Consider the following 19,917-nt stretch of genomic DNA (forward strand, 5'->3'; position numbering starts at 1 on the left):
TCTGTCAAAACAAGTAAGTCCAATCATGTTATTCCAACACTGGAAAGCCAATAATGGCTTGTCATTTCACTTGGAGTAAATGCCAAAGTCTTTAATATGACTTACAAGACCTCATCTGACTCTCCCTGCCTTTCCTCTGTGGTCCCTTCCAGTTCCTCCCTACTCCACTCTCAGCTGCGCTGGCTTCATCACTGATGTTTTAAGCAACCACCCGTGACAGAGCCTTTGCTCTTGATAGACTTCCTGCCCACAGTGCTCTTTACTGAGACAGCTATATGGTCCACTCCCTTATTTCATTCAGGTCTCTACTTTAGAGTTGCTGCTCCAGAAGACCTTGACTGACCACTCTAAATATTAATATTCCTCTAGCCCATCTGCACTCCCTGTTCTCTCGCTGCTCTATTTTTCTCAGTGTTTACCACTATATGTATTTATCTTGATTGTTGTATGATTTCTCCACTAGAATGTAATTGAGGGGAGGAATTTTTCTATTTCCTATAATGCCTGGCATGTTATAGTCAATAACAATTTTATTATAATCATGACATTTATTATTATATTTTTATATAATATAATAAATGAATGATTTTTGCAACTACTTTATGCACATGGTATAGAGAATTACAGCTTGGCCCATAACCAATGTAATGTCTCTAATCAGATAAGTTTGCCTGCTCACATTCTCTGATACAAAACCCTGGGTCAAGTAGATAAAAATGTTATATTCACATAGCAATATTAAGATACAATGAGGTAAATAGTGGTAATTGATAACGGCTTTTGTTAAATTAAACAAGGAGGCCATTAGACTGAGGTGTGGTTTTACTGCCATGGCGGTCTATATGAGCAAATGCAAATCGAAGCCTGTAAACCCCTTCAGGTCACGGAATCAAAACGCCAACCAATCACAAACAGCCAGCTTGACTTTAAGCTATAGCCAGTCAAATTTCCTTTCTTTGCTTCCACACTTTCTCTGTGTTAGCCCTGCCCTGGGCTCCTATCAGTGGGGTGATCCTAGCCACTTCCAGTTTGGTGCTGCCCGAGTCAAATCGATTTTTGCTCAAATAAACTCAAATTTTTTTAATATACCTTAGTTTATCTCTTAATACCTAGTTACATACAGTTGGAATAAATTGTCACCAAAATCAATCTGAATGCATTTTGGGGAAAATTTTACATTTAAATGTGTGAATGTTATGATCCTGATTCAGTTAGCCTGTGTAGAGTTCCCTGAGGAGCCCCCCTGTAATAAAAGACAGATTAACAAGAGAAAAACAGATTATTAACGTGTATACCTCATGTTTGCATGGGAGATACCCAGGGAAAATGAATACATTCTCTGAAATGGGCCCAGGCCACCACCTTAAATACCATCTGCAGCTAAAGACAAAGGAAAGCTGTATGGGGGGAGAGGTGTTGGGTAGGAGGCCAATTAAGAGAGCTTATCAGGAAAAGCACAGTAAACAAGGGTAGGGTTGTTATGGAGATTTAAGTGGGTGCCTTCTTACTGCTAGGAGTCTCCCCCACCCCCGGCCCCGAGGCTTGCGGGATCTTAGTTCCTTGACTAGGGATTGAACCCCGGCCCTTGGCAGTGAGAGCGCAGAGTCCTAACCACTGGACTGCCAGGGAATACCCTGAAAGGAGTTTCTTGTGATTTAGTCATCTTTCTCTTCTTGGTACAGAGGGAGACAGACTTACAAATGAAGATTTCCCTTATAAATGTAAATTTCCCTTACAAAAAAGATAACTAGTTCTGTTTTCAGAGTTCTCCTGTATCTGTATTTTCTCAAAAAATAATCTCAAAATAATCCTTATGCCAAAGAGGCATCTTTGGGGATGGTACGTTCTGCTTCCCTTCACCTAAGTGACCGAAAGTTGAACATACTGAATACAATTCAATTCTCTTAAAGCCTTGTAATGTAGTTGTTTTATAGGGTGAACTTACCTAATGTTATTGCTTAAGACTTGCTGCATTTAGCCCCTTTGAATCTTGGTGCAGTATTATCCTGCTACCTGCTTATCACCTAACTTTCTGTCTTCTCTCTTCTGCCCATGTTAGAGATGCCAGAGGGAAGCATTTCCCCCTGTCGTTTTACCAGCTTATCCCATTTCCCTCTGGAGATCATCTCTATATCTGCCAAAGCAGACAGTGGCCTATTTAGTTTTTACATTGTACACACTCTTTGTCCTAGTACCATACCTCCTCATGACCCTAGCATTATGTGGTATTGGGGTCTAGTTGAAAGTTCCATTCTTCTTGAACAGGACCAATAAAACAGGCTACATTTTCTTTCTTTGGAGATTAAAATTTTAAGTATTGTTTTATAAATAAAAAGCACTTGATAGCTTAGAGTGTTTGATAATGCATTCCCTCACCGAAAAATAACCAACGAGTACAATTACAATAATTATAATTTTAGTATAGTATTAAATATATAATATATAATATATATTAATATATATAATATATTAATAATATATTAATATATATTATATTAATATATTATATTAATGTATATTAATGTATAATATACATTATAATATAATATATTATAATATTATAATATAATATATTAATATAATATAATATATTATATTAATACATATTAAATATATAATATTTATTGTTAAATTCCTCAGGCTATAATTCAGAGCAGGAAGGTGAAACTGATATTAACATGAACTTAACACACTTTTAGCTTACATCTCAGCAATGGAATATCCATTTTAAGTTTTACAGGCCTCCCTAAAAAAATTTAGTAAAGTGACCTTTACTCAATTCACTTTTTAATATAGAATAAGGGATTTATTTTTCATCTTTATTGAGAACTAACTGACATATAATACTCCATATTTGCTTTACATTTAATCCCTTTCTATAAAGCTGTGTACAGCTTTACAAATCCAGTGTAGAGAGTGCTAAAATATAGGTGAATGTATAATTGTAAAGTGTATGAAATAAAATTTTAAATACAGATACTTTAAAAACAGTTTCAGTAAGTTGGTTATTAAAATTCGATATTATAAATTTTCCTTTATAAACCTAGTGTGTAGAGAAAAACTGTCAAGTTCTTACCCACAATGCTGGCTTTCTTAGTTTAAAAGACAATCTCAAAACTCCAGCATTGTATTAGTTTCTTATTGCTGCTGTAACAAAGTACCAAAATCATACTGACTTGAAACAACACAGATTTATTGTCTTATAGTTCTGTAGGACAAACATCTGACACTATCTCACCAGGCTAAAATCAAGGTGTTTGCAGAGCTGTGCTCCCTTCTGAAGGTTCTACGTGACAATTTATTTCCTTGGCTTTTCTAGCTTCCAGAGGTTACCAGCATTCCTTGGCTCCTGGACCCTTTCTTCCACCTCCAAAGCCAGCCATGCAGGTCCGGTCCTTCTCACATGACATCATTCCCCTTGCTTCCATTCTCAAATCTCTTTCTTTGACTCTCCTCTTCTGCCTTTTTCTTCCACTTTTAAGGACCCTTATATTACATTGGGTTTCCCTGGAAAAATCTAAAGTAATCTCCCTGTTTAAGTGTTGGTGATGAGCAGCCTTCATACTTTCTGCCATGTAATTTAACATACAGGTTCCAGGGATTAATTAGGACTTGGCCATCTTTGGTGAAATGTCATTCTGCCTACTGCAAATTTCATTTTTACCAACAAATAAATTTTAAATTAATGGATATTCAAACACAGGAAATAGAAAAAAAACTAGTGTGAAACTATAAAATAGGTAATATTAAATGCATTTTCCAGGTGAGGCAGTGCAGTATCTGAGAGGTAATGTTGACATTTGCCCAACCATTGAAACCCATTTGAACTCATATCTGTCCCAGTCTGCAGTCTAATCCTTCTATTAATTGTACTACTTGATCGGATTTTTTGCCTATAGAATATGTTCTGGAGATGTATTAACTTCATGGTTACTTAAAACTGTCCTTAGGCATGTATGACTTGTATCAGTGGCAATAAATGCCTTCTCCTTGGTTAATCTCAGTGAGATCAATGGATTTGTTTAAGAAGTTTTTTGTTGGAAAAGAGACTCAATCTTTCAGTGTTTTATCATGGTATACTTATAACATCTTGATTCTGTCACATTTATAATGGGAACTTTGTATGAAAGAATACAAAACGCACTTGACATTTATCTTGCACTGAGTTAGTGTGCTCTCCTGTTTGGCTGCGGTTAACTTTAATCAGCAAGTTAACACAGACATTTTGGAGATCTCACTTGCTGATACATAAGAACACGGTACTTATTTGCATAATGCATCCTGCCACATTCAAGGGAATACAATAGCATAATAGAACACAATTTAGAGAACAGAGAAATCCAAAAGAACAAACCTTGTCAAGAACAAACTTTGTCAGTACTCAGAAGAAATAATATTTTTATATATAGTTCTCAACATTGTTTGTGGTAATTAAAAAATACAGACGTCATTGAAGTATTCTGTAATGGGCCTCTACAGTTCCATAAACAAATGGCATGTCTCATATATATACTGAACTTTTTGTATCTGAAGTCAATTTAATCCCAATGTCCTAGCAAAAAATCTAGCATGCTACTTTGTGCATTGTAGGCCATCTGTAAATATTTGAATATTTGAAAATTAATACCTGAACTCAAAATGAGTCTAAGGAAGCAGGTGTTTATATTAGTAAGACTAATATTTACATAAATTCACATAAAATGAAATCATTGGTACTCTTTGTGAAGTTAAATGTATACATGTGTTACAGAAAATTGAATAACTTTATAGCCTAGTTAAGGGAAAATATCCAATAACTAAATTTATCTGCATTATTCTGAGCACATGCAATTATCAACGGCAAAATGTCTCACATACCACCTAGAATTTATTAGGACTTTCACTGATAGTGACATTGACTTTTAGATTTTTTTAAGGTTGTTTTTAAAAGTTACTATTGCAGCACTGTTAGAGTTAATTTGCATTATATTCATCTGTCAGCACTAAAACACAAAATAACTATAAGCATAAGAAAAAATATAGATGTCCACTGTGAGACTAGATGATAGTTAGGCATCTACTTGAACAAGACATGGAAAAAAATGACAGTTTTCTGACTGGATTTTTTTTTCCACTAAAATAAAAATCCATGAATTACACTATAATATAAAAAGAAATGGAAAGTACTCATTGGTAGAAAAATGGCCACCCATTTCAAACTGGGAGAAAAAGTGTCCTGTTTCATAGAATTTAATTATTTAAAGAGAAGATCTCAGACAAGTTTTTTAGATGCATGGGCTAGGAAAGACTCTTCACTTTGGGTGCCTTTATTGCACTCTTATATTCTTCAAAGTAAAAACAAACAAGAAGTGAACATGAACAAGGCTTTATACTATGTCCTGGATAATATGGTCATTCTACAAGTATGTGTGGGTTACCTACAATATGACTGGTACAAGTATTTATTAAGACTCTACTATTTGCTAAGCTGTATATTATATGCTGAGGATTCAACAAACAGGACCAGTCCCTTATCTCAAGGAGTTTATAGTATACAGATGCCTACTTGGGACAGATACAGAGATAAATATGTGCATTTGCACTTCCTGTCCTTAAGAAATCACCTTGAAAGGGCACCAGAAGCTTTTAAAATGGTTCTCTTTGAAACTAAGTACATATTGTAATATTCCAGATGGAAGCATATGACAAATTCCCTATACATTTCTCCTCTATGTCTCAACCGAAACCTGGCTGACCTCCAAATACCTGACTTCACTGTTGTTCTTTCAAGAAGAGGCTTGTTCATTCTCCCACACCCCAAATTCATAAAGTAATCACAGCATTCTCCTAGTTGTTTTGTTTGTTGTTGTTGTTTATTTTGCCAATTCTAGATCATTATTCTTCTACACGTATGTGAGAAAAACCTCTTGATCCTTTAAAATTTATAGTAACCAAATTTACCACCCTCTAAACTTCCCCCTTTTGTCAATTTTCTGGTGAATCAGTCCTTCTCCATATTCATTGAGGGGTTTGATCCCTGGTTTACATTCTTCCTTCCATTTCATTTTCTGCATTCTTCTGAATGGTTTCCATATGCAAGCAGAGGTCCTATCCAACCCCCTAGTTACCCTATTTATTTGGTCTTCAAACCTAATCACTTTCTTCCTAATCACTTTCTTGGGGTTGAAACCATGCAACTCAGATTGGGACTTGAACCCACGTGCTGGGACTCAAACCCAGCCAAAACCCAGATTGGGACTTGAACCCATGGTCTTTTAACTGAGATCACACACCTCGTCTCAGGACTTAATGAAGCTCAGGTTCTTAATGTCTCGTCACAGAAAGAATTCAGTGAGAGACAAAGTGATAAGTAAGAAGTGGATTTATTTAGAGAGAAACGTACTCCACAGACACAGTGTGGGCCATCTCAGAAGGCGAGAGTGGCACCAGGGTATGGGGTTGTCAGTTTTTATAAGGGTGGGTAATTTCACAGGCTAATGAGTGGGAGGAGTATTCCAACTATTTTGGGGAAGGGGTGGGGATTTCCAGAAATTGGGCCACTGCCCAATTTTTGACCTTTATAGTCGGCCTTGGAACTGTCATGGCACCTGTGGGTGTGTCATTTAGCTTGCCGATGTGTTACAATGAATGTATACTGAGGCTTAAAGGTCTAGTGGAAGTCGACTAGTCTGCCATCTTGGACCTATTTGGTTATAATCAGTTTATGTCGTGTGCTCAAGCTTTTAAAGGTTGTGCCCTGCCCCCTTCCCTCCTGTTTCAGGGTGATGGGAATATTCTAAAATTGTATCATGGGATGGTTGCACAACTTTATAAATTTACTACAAGTCATTGATTGTTTCATACTTGAAATTATTGAATTTTGTGACATGTAAAGTAAACCTCAGTAAAGCTACTAAAAATTAAAAGAAAAAAAAATCAAGTCACTGTCACATCTACTGTGGTTCAATATATACTCCAAGACAGCACACAGGAAGTTACCATCTGAAAGTTCCCCTACCCAGGAGTGTTAATATCCAACAACCCATTTATTCATCTAACCCCTTCCCTCTGGCTTTCTCTAGCTCCTTCTCCCATGTATACATGGTCTTTGACTAAACTGAGACCTTTAGTTTCCCCCTCTTTCCCCTGTGTTGACTTCTTTCTCTATACTTTGGACATTTTGAAGTTCATAACTTCCCATACTTTCTTTTTCTGCAGCCTTCCCAAACACTTCATTCCAAGTATTTCTTCTCCACTGTCCTGAAGATGCCAAAAACCATCAATCTTCCTCTCACCCTATCAGCTCTTGTGTTGCTGAGCTTTATTGTTGGTACTAAAAGTGCATGCTTTCTAGTCTCTGCTGTTCTTTCAATGCAGAAAAAAAAAAAAAAAAAAGCATCCTTAGCTCCTTCTCCCATTTCTTGTCTGTCTTCCAGCTCCCACAAATACAAAGACGGTCTTTACCCCTCTCATCTTACTCCTTGCCTGACCTGGCTTTTTGTTAGCTGGCAACTCTGCTTTATGCTTGGGTGTCAAGTATCTACTCCTTATCATTATCTTATTTTCTCTGTTAGAAGGAATAGCCAATAATCTGGATCCAAAGCATCCCATCTCCAAAGGTGTTTTGCTCCATAAGTTATCTCTTTATGTGTTGGATTCTTTTTTATGGTCTATAAATATGCTCATCTCTTCCACTCAGTGGCGGGTGGAGTGGGGGAATCCCTCCTTGACACCTGTCATTGTAACACAAACTCTTGTTTTGCTCTTGTTTGCTTAATCAAATTTCTTGAAAGCAGAATTTATATAGTCACTTCATTTCCTCACAAATCTCTTTTCACTTTCCAAGAATGTGACCCTGTACCCAAAATATCCTCAAATTTTCTCTGGGGGCTTTGTGCCTCAAATACTTCTCAGCCACTTTTTTCAGTATGATCACTCCATATTAAGGAGCATTTAATACACTGCTTTGTAACTTCCTGATTGTCTGTATCACTTGACAAACACACAGGAACCATGTTTTGTCAAAATTGTAGTTTGTCTGTAGCACAATGCCTATGTCATAGCAGGTGCTTGAATAATATTAGAATGAATGACTAGACTACTACAGAAAATGAACCTAAAGTGTATTATTCCTATGAATTCATAGAAATCTATCACTGAAAGGGTGTTATGATTATTTAATCTAACTTCCCAATTCTCTAAGATACCCTATAAGTCTTACCTCTGTTAACTACTTACTAGTAACCTAATAAAGTCATTTCCCTTAATTTTCTCATAGGGAAAATCAAAAGATTGGAATAGACCATAGTCCCAAGCTGTTTTGAAATGAACTTATTCTAAATATAATTTTCAAGCACACAAACTACATGCCACATGTATAAGTGAATGCTAGTACTTGCCTGGGGCAAGGTAAGGTGTGGTTATTTACTTAGACTCAATTTCTATCTTTGGAGTTACTGAGCAGGTGTCAATGAATGGATGAATGAGTAGAAGCTAGATTTGATGCCAATTCAGGACAGCTCCAGTTTTTCATGTTGTGAGTTGCAGATAGGGAGATAAATTTGTAAACCCTTCCTGGTTCTGTGAGAGAATGAGAATGATAAGGAGAGGAGTCGGATATCCTAAAACAATATTGCAGTAAAATATGTTCCAAAGAAGGTTTAATTTTACACAAATATGCCAAAACATAAAAGTAAAATCGATATATTTTTTAAAATATGCTGCACTGTTTTAGGCTAAATCTGACTTCTTTTTTCCCCCTCTGCATATTGGACACTGTTCCAATTTTACTGCTCAGGCTATCACTTTCCTAAAGCAGTTGAATAAGCCCCAGAGGACAAAGGTATCACCCTGAAGGGCGTGAGCTTTGCGGTAGGGAAGCTGTTGGAATTCTATTCTGTTGACTCAGTGTCTCCTCAGATCAGATGAGTGAGAGAAGCTGAGCCTGTCAGCAGATTTACTCCGACTGTGCACGCTCAAGCCAAATCAAGCAGGTCAATAGTATCTCCAGACTTTCCTATTCACGGACAATATCTCCAACTCGAAGGGTAAAACTGAAGACCCCATCCAGTGATCTGCAGCAAGCCTCTGACTTTTAAGTATGGATTGTTACAGAAGAGTGTGTGTGTGGCCTAAGACAACGATGGGATTGTTAATAGGGTTGATGCTCTGTAAGGGAACACAAAATATCTAACCCCATCATGTAAAAAGAATCATACCCAAATGCACAATGCCTAAAAATACAAGGCTTTAAGTGTTAATAAACCTTATGCCCTGAAAGTTTCTGAAGCTTCTGTGAAAATGAAACTATGTTCAAATGCTATTTCCTGTGAAATATAAATTGATCTGGTAAGTTTCGGAAGAAATTTCAACAGTGAAAAAAGGTGACATAACCTTCCATAAGACTTTCTGTTTAACCTTTAGTTAATCAAATAAGCAAATTGACACTATTTTCCTAGCTTTCAGATTGTATAGGACTTTATTGTACTTTTCAAGTTCAATATTGGGTCTGAGACTCTGTGTGGAAAGGGTCAATAAAATAAAGAATATAAAGTTGATTGTGGCCGCACCTATTAAGATTGTCTCTTATAGGGTCACTTTTTCTTTTTAGACAGAATTCATTTAAATGTTTCAAAAAATAGATTTCTATACTTACTAAAAATTTCTAAAGTGGAAGACACCAGGATTTCCTACCATTAATAAATAGTAACTGTTTAAAAGCCTTAATTCACATGAAAGTACTTCATTTTTCTGCCTTCACTGGAGTAAAATGAATCATCATTTGTTGCACAATAACCTTTACATCTTTAAGAAAAAGTTTCCTATTACCCTTTTTTTCCCCTCAAAAGTCCCAACTTCCATAATGTGTTTTGGGATTTTTTTGAGATATAATTGTTATATAACATTATATTAGTTTCAGGTATATAATATAATGATTTGATATTTGTTTATATTGTGAAATGATCACCACAGTACGTCTAATTAACATCCATTACCACACATAGTTACAAATTATTTTTCTTGTTATGAGAACTTTTAAGATCTACTCTCAACAACTTTTAAACATATAATACAGAATTATTAACTATAGTCATGATGCTATACATTACTAAGATTTTTTATAACTGAAAGTTTGTGCATTTTGACCCCCTTTATATAATGGGTGTTTCTTAATCAACTTCTCTGATTATAAGATAAAAAAGACACAACCAGATGTGAAAGCCTGGCTATTTTCCATTCATATTCACTGTCCCATAATTATTTATTATTACATGTGCTATATTCACTTCTTGGGTTTTTTCTCCCCACTAAATGGAATACTTTGAATTTCACCTGTTGGGTTTCATTTCCAATAGGTTCTTTAGTTTATTAGAGTAATTTTGAGTTCTGAAATGCTAACTACATTATAATACAACAGAATAAGACTCATGCCAAAAAAGTAGTGTCAAAGCACTGTGAAAATTCAAAGAAGGGAAAGTTAATTTCTATCCATGTGGATCAGGGCAAGCTTCACAGAAGAGTGAAATTTCAGCTAGAAGAGACAGAATTTGTTGGGCAACATAGATGTTGGGAGAAAACATTGTAGTAAGAATGCAGGCAAATATACAAAGGTATGAGAATGCTGGGTATTTAGAGGAAAAAGTAAATTTAGTTTGCCATAAACATAAAATGCATAGGTTAAAGAGATTGGAATGGAAGATTATTGATATTTTATTATCAAAAATATAAAAATATATTTCCTCCAGTTCTCATTTACATAAAGTATATAAAATACAATCTCTGGTTAGTTTTCTGAGATAAACACTCAGGAAAATTGTATTTGAAATAAGTTCTGATTATTAATAACAGGACAAACATTTTGACACTACCTCTTTTAGAGTATGAGGAAAATTATGTAGAATTCTTCAGGACAGTTAGGAAAGCAATAAAATATTTAACAATCCACTTGTGTTTGGGTACCTACAACATTCATATAACTTGCATATCTTGCTGATAGTGGTCTATTCAGTTTAGGTATCTAGTTTAAGGATCAGAAGACAATTAACATTTAATAACAAGCTCAAATGGCTTACCTGATATTGCTTCTATGTTACTAGCTGCTTGTTTCAGCTACTTTACATTAATACTGCTAAATCAAAACAAAGGTTACTAAACAAGTAAAAAATAGCACAAAGGTGCTTTAAAAAATCTGTAATATGATTTTTCCTTATGTAATTCTTTTCAAGGTTACAAAAGTGAGCTATTTTTCTTAAAATGTAACTGTTCTGTAATGATGTAAATACCTTTTGGATTAAGTCATTTTTAATAAATGTAAACAGAAACTTCTATTAAGACATACGGAAACCGTCTACCATATAGAGAAACCTATATCCAAAACCTATTTAGTTAATTTTTTGTTCTCATTTTTACATGCTGGGATCCACTTTAAAATTAACTTTGTTAACCTTTTTTGCTTGTTCTAATAATAAGAAACACCTTGATGAATGAAAGACAGTATCAATATGTTTAAAATAACCTAGAACTTCCTTATCTATGTCCCAAATGCCTTTTCTTCCATTTTCCTATGCAAGATTTATTGCCAAAAACAAAAATCGGCTTGCTTTCACTGAATTTTAAATTCCAAAAGGAAGCAAAACACATGCTAACTCGAAAATGAAAATGCCATCATATTAAGGTAGTGAATTTCTTAGACAAAAGATGTATTCAAGTTCTGTTTCAATTTAAAGATGATGGAAAAAGAGCACATGCCAGCCTGTACTGTATGTGAGAGCTTTCCTATTGAACACTATTACTATTGGGTTGATATTATCTTGAAAATCCAAGAAGTAAAAGATACACTTTAGTTGAGTATGTGAATTTTGCATATAACATGAATTAAATATAATTTTTGCTTAACTAAAGAGATCTGGCCATAAGAGTGTTTTAGTTTGGTATATTGCTAACTTTTTTTCCTAGGTAATATAAAAATTTGAGCCAGCAAAAAGAAGCAGCTGCCTTCCTGAATGATTCTTTGTAATGAATGTTCTACTAAAAAGTAAGTGACCAGTTTTTTTAACATCTTTATTGGAGTATAATTGCTTTACAATGGTGTGTTAGTTTCTGCTTTATAACAAAGTGAATCAGTTACACATATGTCCCCATATCTCTTCCCTCTTGCGTCTCCCTCCCTCCCACCCTCCCTATCCCACCCCTCTAAGTGGTCACAAAGCACCAAGCTGATCTCCCTGTGCTATGCGTCTGCTTCCCACTAGCTATCTATTTTACGTTTGGTAGTGTATATATGTCCATGCCACTCTCTCACTTTGTCCCAGCTTCCCCTTCCCCTTCCCCGTATCCTCAAGTCCGTTCTCTAGTAGGTCTGTGTCTTTATTCCCATCTTGCCCCTAGGTTCTTCATGACCATTTTTTTTAGATTCCATATATATGTGTTAGCATTCGATATTTATTTTTCTCTTTCTGACTTACTTCACTCTGTATGACAGACTATAGGTCCATCCACCTCACTACAAATAACTCAATTTCGTTTCTTTTTATGGCTGAGTAATATTCCATTGTATATATGTGCCATATCTTCTTTATCCATTCATCCTTTGATGGACACTTAGGTTGTTTCCATGTCCTGGCTATTGTAAATAGAGCTGCAATGAACATTTTGGTACATGACTCTTTTTGAATTATGGTTTTCTCAGGGTATATGCCCAGTAGTGGGATTGCTGGGTCGTATGGTAGTTCTATTTTTAGTTTTTTAAGGAACCTCCATACTGTTCTCCATAATGGCTGTATCAATTTACATTCCCACCAACAGTGCAAGAGGGTTCCCTTTTCTCCACACCCTCTCCAGCATTTATTGTTTGTAGATTTTTTGATGATGGCCATTCTGACTGGTATGAGATGATATCTCATTGTAGTTTTGCTTTGCATTTCTCTAATGATTAATGATGCTGAGCATTCTTTCATGTGTTTGTTGGCAATCTGTATATATTATTTGGAGAAATGTCTATTTAAGTCTTCTGCCCATTTTTGGATTGGGTTGTTTGTTTTTTTGATATTGAGCTGCATGAGCTGCTTGTAAATTTTGGAGATTAATCCTCTGTGAGTTGCTTCATTTGCAAATATTTTCTCCCATTCTGAGGGTTGTCTTTTCGTCTTGTTTATGGTTTCCTTTGCTGTGCAAAAGCTTTTAAGTTTCATTAGGTCCCATTTGTTTATTTTTGTTTTTATTTCCATTTCTCTAGGAGGTGCGTCAAAAAGAATCTTACTGTGATTTATGTCATAGAGTGTTCTGCCTATGTTTTCCTCTAAGAGTTTGATAGTGTCTGGCCTTACATTTAGAAGTGACCAGTTTTGATGCAACAATCTTAAGCAGAAATGGAATAACACCTGCTTCTTACCTAAATGAGAAAATGAGAATCATTATAAAAGATATGAGCCATTCATTTATTTACTTAAAAATTATTGAACATCTGCTATGTGCCTGGCATTGTTCTTAGCCATAAGCCATGAATTTGAGAACATGATGACTTTGTTACATAATAGAGTAACTACTGTTACATTTTCACTTATAGGATGAAACATTTAAGAAAAGTAGCCTATAAGTAAAAATGGCCAATGATCTATAATCAATTTTCCCTTGAGTAATTACATTTATTAATTTTGTTAATATAGTTACAATCAAACCATCACTTTCAGGTACATGTTTGATAATTTCAAAGTACAAAGAAAGGCTGTTTAATGTCAGAGATACAGTTGTTAAAGTTATTATTAATAAAATTCTGGCAACTGAACAATGCCTAAAATCCGACATTTTAGCACACGGTCTTACTACTCTAAAAACATCAATTATAGCTAATAGATCTAAAAGATAGCTTTTCAAAGTTTCACTTTCCTCAGCATATTCAAGGCATCATTAAAAGCAAAATAGCTGTTTGTCTATACAGATGTATCTCTAATTTGTGACAAACAAGACTAGGAGTCACAGTAGTTATTAAAGCCAAATCAGAAGAACAATTATTGATCACTTAATCAAAAGCAAGGATATTTCTTTATAAAAGGATTAATGATGGCCTTTGAAACAAGTTAAATAGGTCTTACATAAATAAATGGTAATAAAGGTAGATGAATGAGTAAATATAATTTCAGAGATCCAGTTAAGAGATTGGACTATGGGCAGTTTCAGGTTCGTACCCCAGTGCCTCAACTTAATTGCTGTCTGTCCTCGGAAAAACTATTTACCCTTGTGTACCTGAGTTTTATCAATGCTCTGTCATCCTGGATTTAAGAATTCTGAAGGAGAAAATGGCACTTATATACGGGTTGCTGGTTTAGGGCATATATTGAATCCTGTAGGAGCATATCTGAAATTTATAGGGATTATTCCTCCACAGATGTCTAATACAGACCTTTTTCCAATATTTTAATCTTGGTTTTTCCATTTTGCTGTCTCCCAACTGGTACAACTGCTGAACATGAGTAGGCTATTCTACCAAGTGAAGTAGATTAATACTAGGTATTGGGGAATTTAGTAAGTCTACCAAATTCCATGGGTGTGAGCCCATTGCTACACTTCTTCTGTAAAAGATTGGCTTGGTTATCTGATGTTGCTGAAATACCATGGCAAATGGATGAGGCTTTCTGTAAGTCCACAGATGGTATTTCTGGCAGGAGGACTATGGATGGAGATTGCCTATTGACAGCCAGAATCCATGACCATCTCAGTAAAACCATTTCTCTGTCCCTCTGTATTAGAAAAGATCCAGTACAATCAATCATTCACCCGAGGTCTAGTTGGTTCCCCTCGGGTATAGTTTCTGCTGTTTGCAGGCTGAGCACTTAGCCCTGACTACAGCCATATCAATCTTGATGAACAAGTGTCTATGTTCTTGAGCCCATGAATAGCATATATCTCTGCCACCATAAGCACTTCTTCCCCAAACTTTAGGATTCATTAAGCAATACAAGGGTGGTTGGGGAAAAGGGATTAACATTTACAGGACGGTTCATTTTGTCCATTTAATTTGAGATCTTCACACATATGCACTGATCAGAACTCAACTGAAGACTTTTGTGGGTTTCTCAGCAGGTCTTGTGGCATGCTTTCTACATCTATCTACTCTTCTGTCTCCTTCGGGGTGAATTCTAGACCTCTTGCTGCCTCTGCACTTAGACTCCCAGTTTTATCTCTTAAACTCAGACTGCTGGAGTCTTCTGGTTTCCCACTCTGTGGTATGGAAATTCTCTTCAGGCAGTAACCTAGAGTAATCATAAGGCTTACCTCATTTGTTGCCCCATTGTCAGGAATCAGTGTCCTGAAGTTTTTCATGTTCAATGTCTGAAAAGCATTATTATTTCTTTTAGAAGTTTCAGGTGGTATGGTAAATCCAGTCCCTGTTACTCTTTCTTTGGAAGCAGAAATTTCCCACCTTTCCCCCCCCCGACCCCATATTTGCATGTATATCATTGGCCATCCTATTATTTTTAACCCATCTGTCCAGAGTAATTTTTGCATGTGAATAACGGTTATGTCTGGCACTTTCATTCAATCTGAGAATCTCTGCTTTATAATTGTATTTAGACCATTTATATTTAATATAATTATTATTAGATTTAAATCTACGATCTGGCTATTGTCTTATTCTTTGTTCCTTTTTTATCTTTGCTTCACTTTTAGATTTAATATATTTTATAGTTCCATTTTATCATTACAAGTGGCTCCCTTTATCTTTTTTATTTTTTAGTGGTTGCTCAATAGCTGACATTATAACTGTATATTATCTATCTTCATATAATATTACTTCACTTAGAAGTGATAAGAACCTCATAATAGTATATTTTTAATTTTCTCCTATATTGTGGTATCATTGTCATACTTTTTATTTCTACATATGTTATAGAGCGCACAGTAAATTTTTAATATTTGTGTGTATGTATGTGTAGATTCCAGTTTCACTCTGGTAACATTTTCCTATTCCCTAAGTGTTACAGACTGAATTGTGTCCCTCCCTGCTCATTTCATATGTGAAGTTCTAGCCCCCAAAACATCTCAGAATGTGACTGTATTTGTGCACACACAGAGAAAAGGCCATGTTAGAACACAGTGAGAAAGTAGCATCTGCAAGCAAAAGGGAAATGCCTCAGGAGAAAACAAACATACTGATACCTTGATCTAGGACTTCCAGCCTCCAAAACTGAAAAAATGAATTTCTGTTGATTAAGCCACCCAGTCTATGGTATTTTATTATGGCAACCTTAGTAAACTCATATACTAAGGAACTTTCTATAATATGTTGTAGTGCATATGTGCTAGAGGTTAATTCTTACAACTTTTGTTTGTATGAAGAATGTTTTATTTCCACTTCATTTTTGAAATATATTTTTCTGGTTAAAGAATTCTGGGTGAAATTTTTTTATTTTCTTTTTTTCCTTAAATATTTTAAAATTATTTTTCATTTTCTTTTGGCTTGCATGGTTTTTGATTATCTGTGTTTTCTCTGTATGAAATGATGTTTTCCTCTGGCTGCTTTTAAGAATTTCTGTTCAATACTGGTTTTAAGCAATTTGTGATGAGCCTTGGTGGAATTTTCTTTGTGTTAATACTACTTGGGGTGTGTTGAACTTCTTGAACCTATGGGTTTATATTTTGTTTCAAATTTAGAAAATTTTGAGCATTATTTCTTCAACTATTTTTCCCATACATTCCTCCTTTAATACAACTCCAATTATATTTAGATTAGATCACTTGATATTGTCCACATGTCACTGATGCTCTGTTTAATCCCTGAAGTTACATTTTTCTTTCTTGCTTCACTTTGAAATGTTTCTATGCTATATCTTCAACATCATTAATATTTTCTTCTGCATTGTCTAATCTGCTATTAATATCTTCCTACTTTGGATCTTTTTACATCTTCCATTTATCTCCTTATTACAATTCTATTTCCCTTATTTTCTTGAACATATGGTGCATATTTATAAAAGCAGCCTTAATATCCTTATGTTTTAACTGTATTGCCTACGTTTTTGTGGGTTTTCCATTGAGTTTTTTTCTCTGCAAGTTATTAATCATATATTCTTTCTTCTTTTAATACCTGTTACTTTTTTATTGGATGAATTACATTGTATATGGTGTGACTCTGCTGTCAGGTGAAAACTCACAATATCCCCAGTCTATTGTGCTCCAGAAATTAATTGCCTATTGCTTCCTGGTGATTCTTTCTTTGGTCTTGGGTAGTTTCTTCTTGTGAATAGACAAATCAGCACTTATGCATAGACTCAAGGAAACCCTTATGCAAAGCTCCAGAGCTCTCTTTGCAAGACGTGTAAAATGTGCCTCTGGCCTTCAACAAATTTAGAATGTGGTGGGAGAAAGTTAATAGATCTACTTGAATAACTACAATACCGTGTGTGCAGTGTTTTTTTATCAGTGTACAAGCAAATCAATTTATTATGTCCACCTAAAATCAATAATCCCTGGATGATAATAATGATAAACACTAATTTAGTACTTACTCTATGCCAAGAGCTAAGTGTGTCACATTCAACTCTTATCCTTACAAGAACTCTATGATATGTACTAATTTTGCAGAAGAGGAACCTGAGGTCTGTGGGAGGGTAACAACTTGGCCAAGTCACATAGTAAGTGAGAGCCAAGATCTTAAACAGTCTGATTCCAGGGTCAATATGCTTAATTAATCGTTTGCCTTCAAAGATACTTACTCATACTGACCAAATAGAAAATACAACCTAAGAGCCTTACCTTACTAACTAAAGAATTTGAATTTAAATGTTATCTTCAAAAATGGCTTGCAAACTTTATCGTACCATACAGAGTGGTATTGGTATCCATTAAGATTGAGTTCAGTTGACAGTAATAAAACTCTACGCAGAGTGGCTTAAACCAAAAACAGGATGATTTTTTATTATAACAAAGTCTGGAGGACAAAAGACCAGAGTTGATAATGTGGCTTAAGGATGCCAACAGGAACCCAGGCTCTTTGTGTGTCTCTTTTTAATCTTTGTGATATTTACCCTTGTGGTCTGAAGATGACTCTTGTATCTCAAAGCATGCTTCTGTGTATGCAAGGGAAGAACAACAGAGGGAAACAGACAAAAAATGAGGCCAAGAGATCTGGCTCACTTAACGGCTTTCCCTGCAGCTCCACAGTATGGATTCTGCTTGTATCTCTGCTCAGAAATCCATCACAATAGACACTTCTAGCTTCAAGGGAAACAGAGAAGTGTGCCTTTTTCTTTTTCATTTTACTAGGTGCATTGCTTCCCTATTCAAGTAGGGAAGAAGGAAAGAAAATTGGGAGAAGGCAATTAGTAATATCTCTACACAATGATTCTATATTCAGCAACCTTATCCTGTATTCTTAAGTTTTGCCAAGCATTTTTGAGAGTGTGCAGTATCTATACCAGTTGATTGATTTCTTTTTAAAATTGTGATCCAAAGTAATACATTTTACTTTGCAAGAGTTTGTATTTTATCTCCAAAGAATGAGGCCACTGATTTAATTAATTGAGAGGGTGTCACTAAAGAGAAAATTTAGGTCTTAAACACACTTCACCCTGAGTGTACTTGGATAATCCCATTGGCAGCTAAAAACTAGGGTGGCTAAAAGGAAAAATCTGTTGCATTTGGCAAATTAACACTTAATTGAACATTTGGCTTGAAACTTTTGCATAAAAGAAGCAGTCATAATCATTAGAGCCACACAAGGAGTTAGTTTATCAGTCACTTATTCCCATCTATCCACAGTTAAATCACTTTTCCTGAGGTGATGCTCCTGGCCCACCTGCTTTTAATATTTTGACAGCCAGTTTTTCTTCAGCTTTATATCTCCCTGCCCAACACAAGAGTTCATTCAGTGATGAGATTCACTTCAGTGTCATGGAACGAGCCATGTTTCGTGACGCCATTTTCAGGAAGCTTATACAGTACTGACGTAGTAGAAGGACTTGTAGGTGATAGATTAAAGAATATAGTTCTTCACACACGCAGTACTGCATATAAGAGAGAGAACCAACAAGGACCTACTGTATAGCACAGGGAACTCTACTCAGTACTTTGTGATAACCTATATGAGAAAAGAATCTGAAAAAGAATGAATATATGTACATGTATAACTGCATCACTTTGCTGTACACCTGAAACTAACACAACATTGTAAGTCAACTATACTCCCATTAAAAAAAGGAAAAAAAAATTTAGTTCTTGAACTAGTTGTAGATATTTGTTGCAGGTACAGTATTTACATAAGACCTTTTTTCTTAAACTTTGAACCTCATTAGAGAGCAAGGTATTTAAAACATTTTTAAATTCAGCTATAAGACTATTATGTGATTAGCTAATATGTATCAAGTAATTATTGACAGGTGCTGATCTAATTTAGAAGTGCTTTTTTTCATTATTAAAAGTTTAAACATTATTATAGAATGATAGAGTAGAAGTAGAAAGTAAAGTTTTTTGTAGGTTGGGTTTTGTTAGGATACTCAATTAACATGGGCTAATTGTTCCCTTCCCCAAGATCAACCCTAACAGAATATAAAGACATGTCAAAAACCTATGAAAAATAAAACTGAGTAATTGATGAGGAGAGAGTGTACTACTTAGAATGGTATGTGTGTGGAGGGGAATGATAGTAGCTATGGCCTGGGGAAGAAGGAGACTGCAGCTGGTAATGCAAGGATAATTTAGGAAGAAGAGTTTGAGTTCTGCTTTTGAACATTTTATCCACCATGCTACTCACTACCACCATCCTCATGTTGCCTTGGGCAGTTAAAATGTCTATGCCTCGCCTCAGGACTTGGTGGCAGAGGCTCAGTCATCTGATACAGGAATCCTTAGGGGTAAAATCTGACCAATGACACAGGCCCCGCTGGAGAGAGGAGTCAAAGACAGTGGGTACTGACTAGGCCAGAGTTAACTGCCCCACCTCTC

The 19,917-nt window shown here is 35.3% G+C and overlaps 1 pseudogene across 1 annotated transcript in view; it reads left to right on the forward strand.

Annotated features, from left to right (window-relative positions):
- LOC309661305 (lysosome-associated membrane glycoprotein 1 pseudogene) overlaps positions 1-19,917 on the forward strand; it is a 121,099-nt pseudogene that overhangs the window by 56,528 nt on the left and 44,654 nt on the right. Inside the window, exon 2 of the transcript XR_014268400.1 lies at positions 11,935-12,013. The product of XR_014268400.1 is annotated as a lysosome-associated membrane glycoprotein 1 pseudogene (transcript). The remainder of the gene's footprint in view (positions 1-11,934; positions 12,014-19,917) is intronic.

This window comes from Balaenoptera physalus (assembly GCF_965194825.1).
Source record: "Balaenoptera physalus genome assembly, chromosome: 5".
Classification (NCBI taxonomy): domain Eukaryota; kingdom Metazoa; phylum Chordata; class Mammalia; order Artiodactyla; family Balaenopteridae; genus Balaenoptera; species Balaenoptera physalus.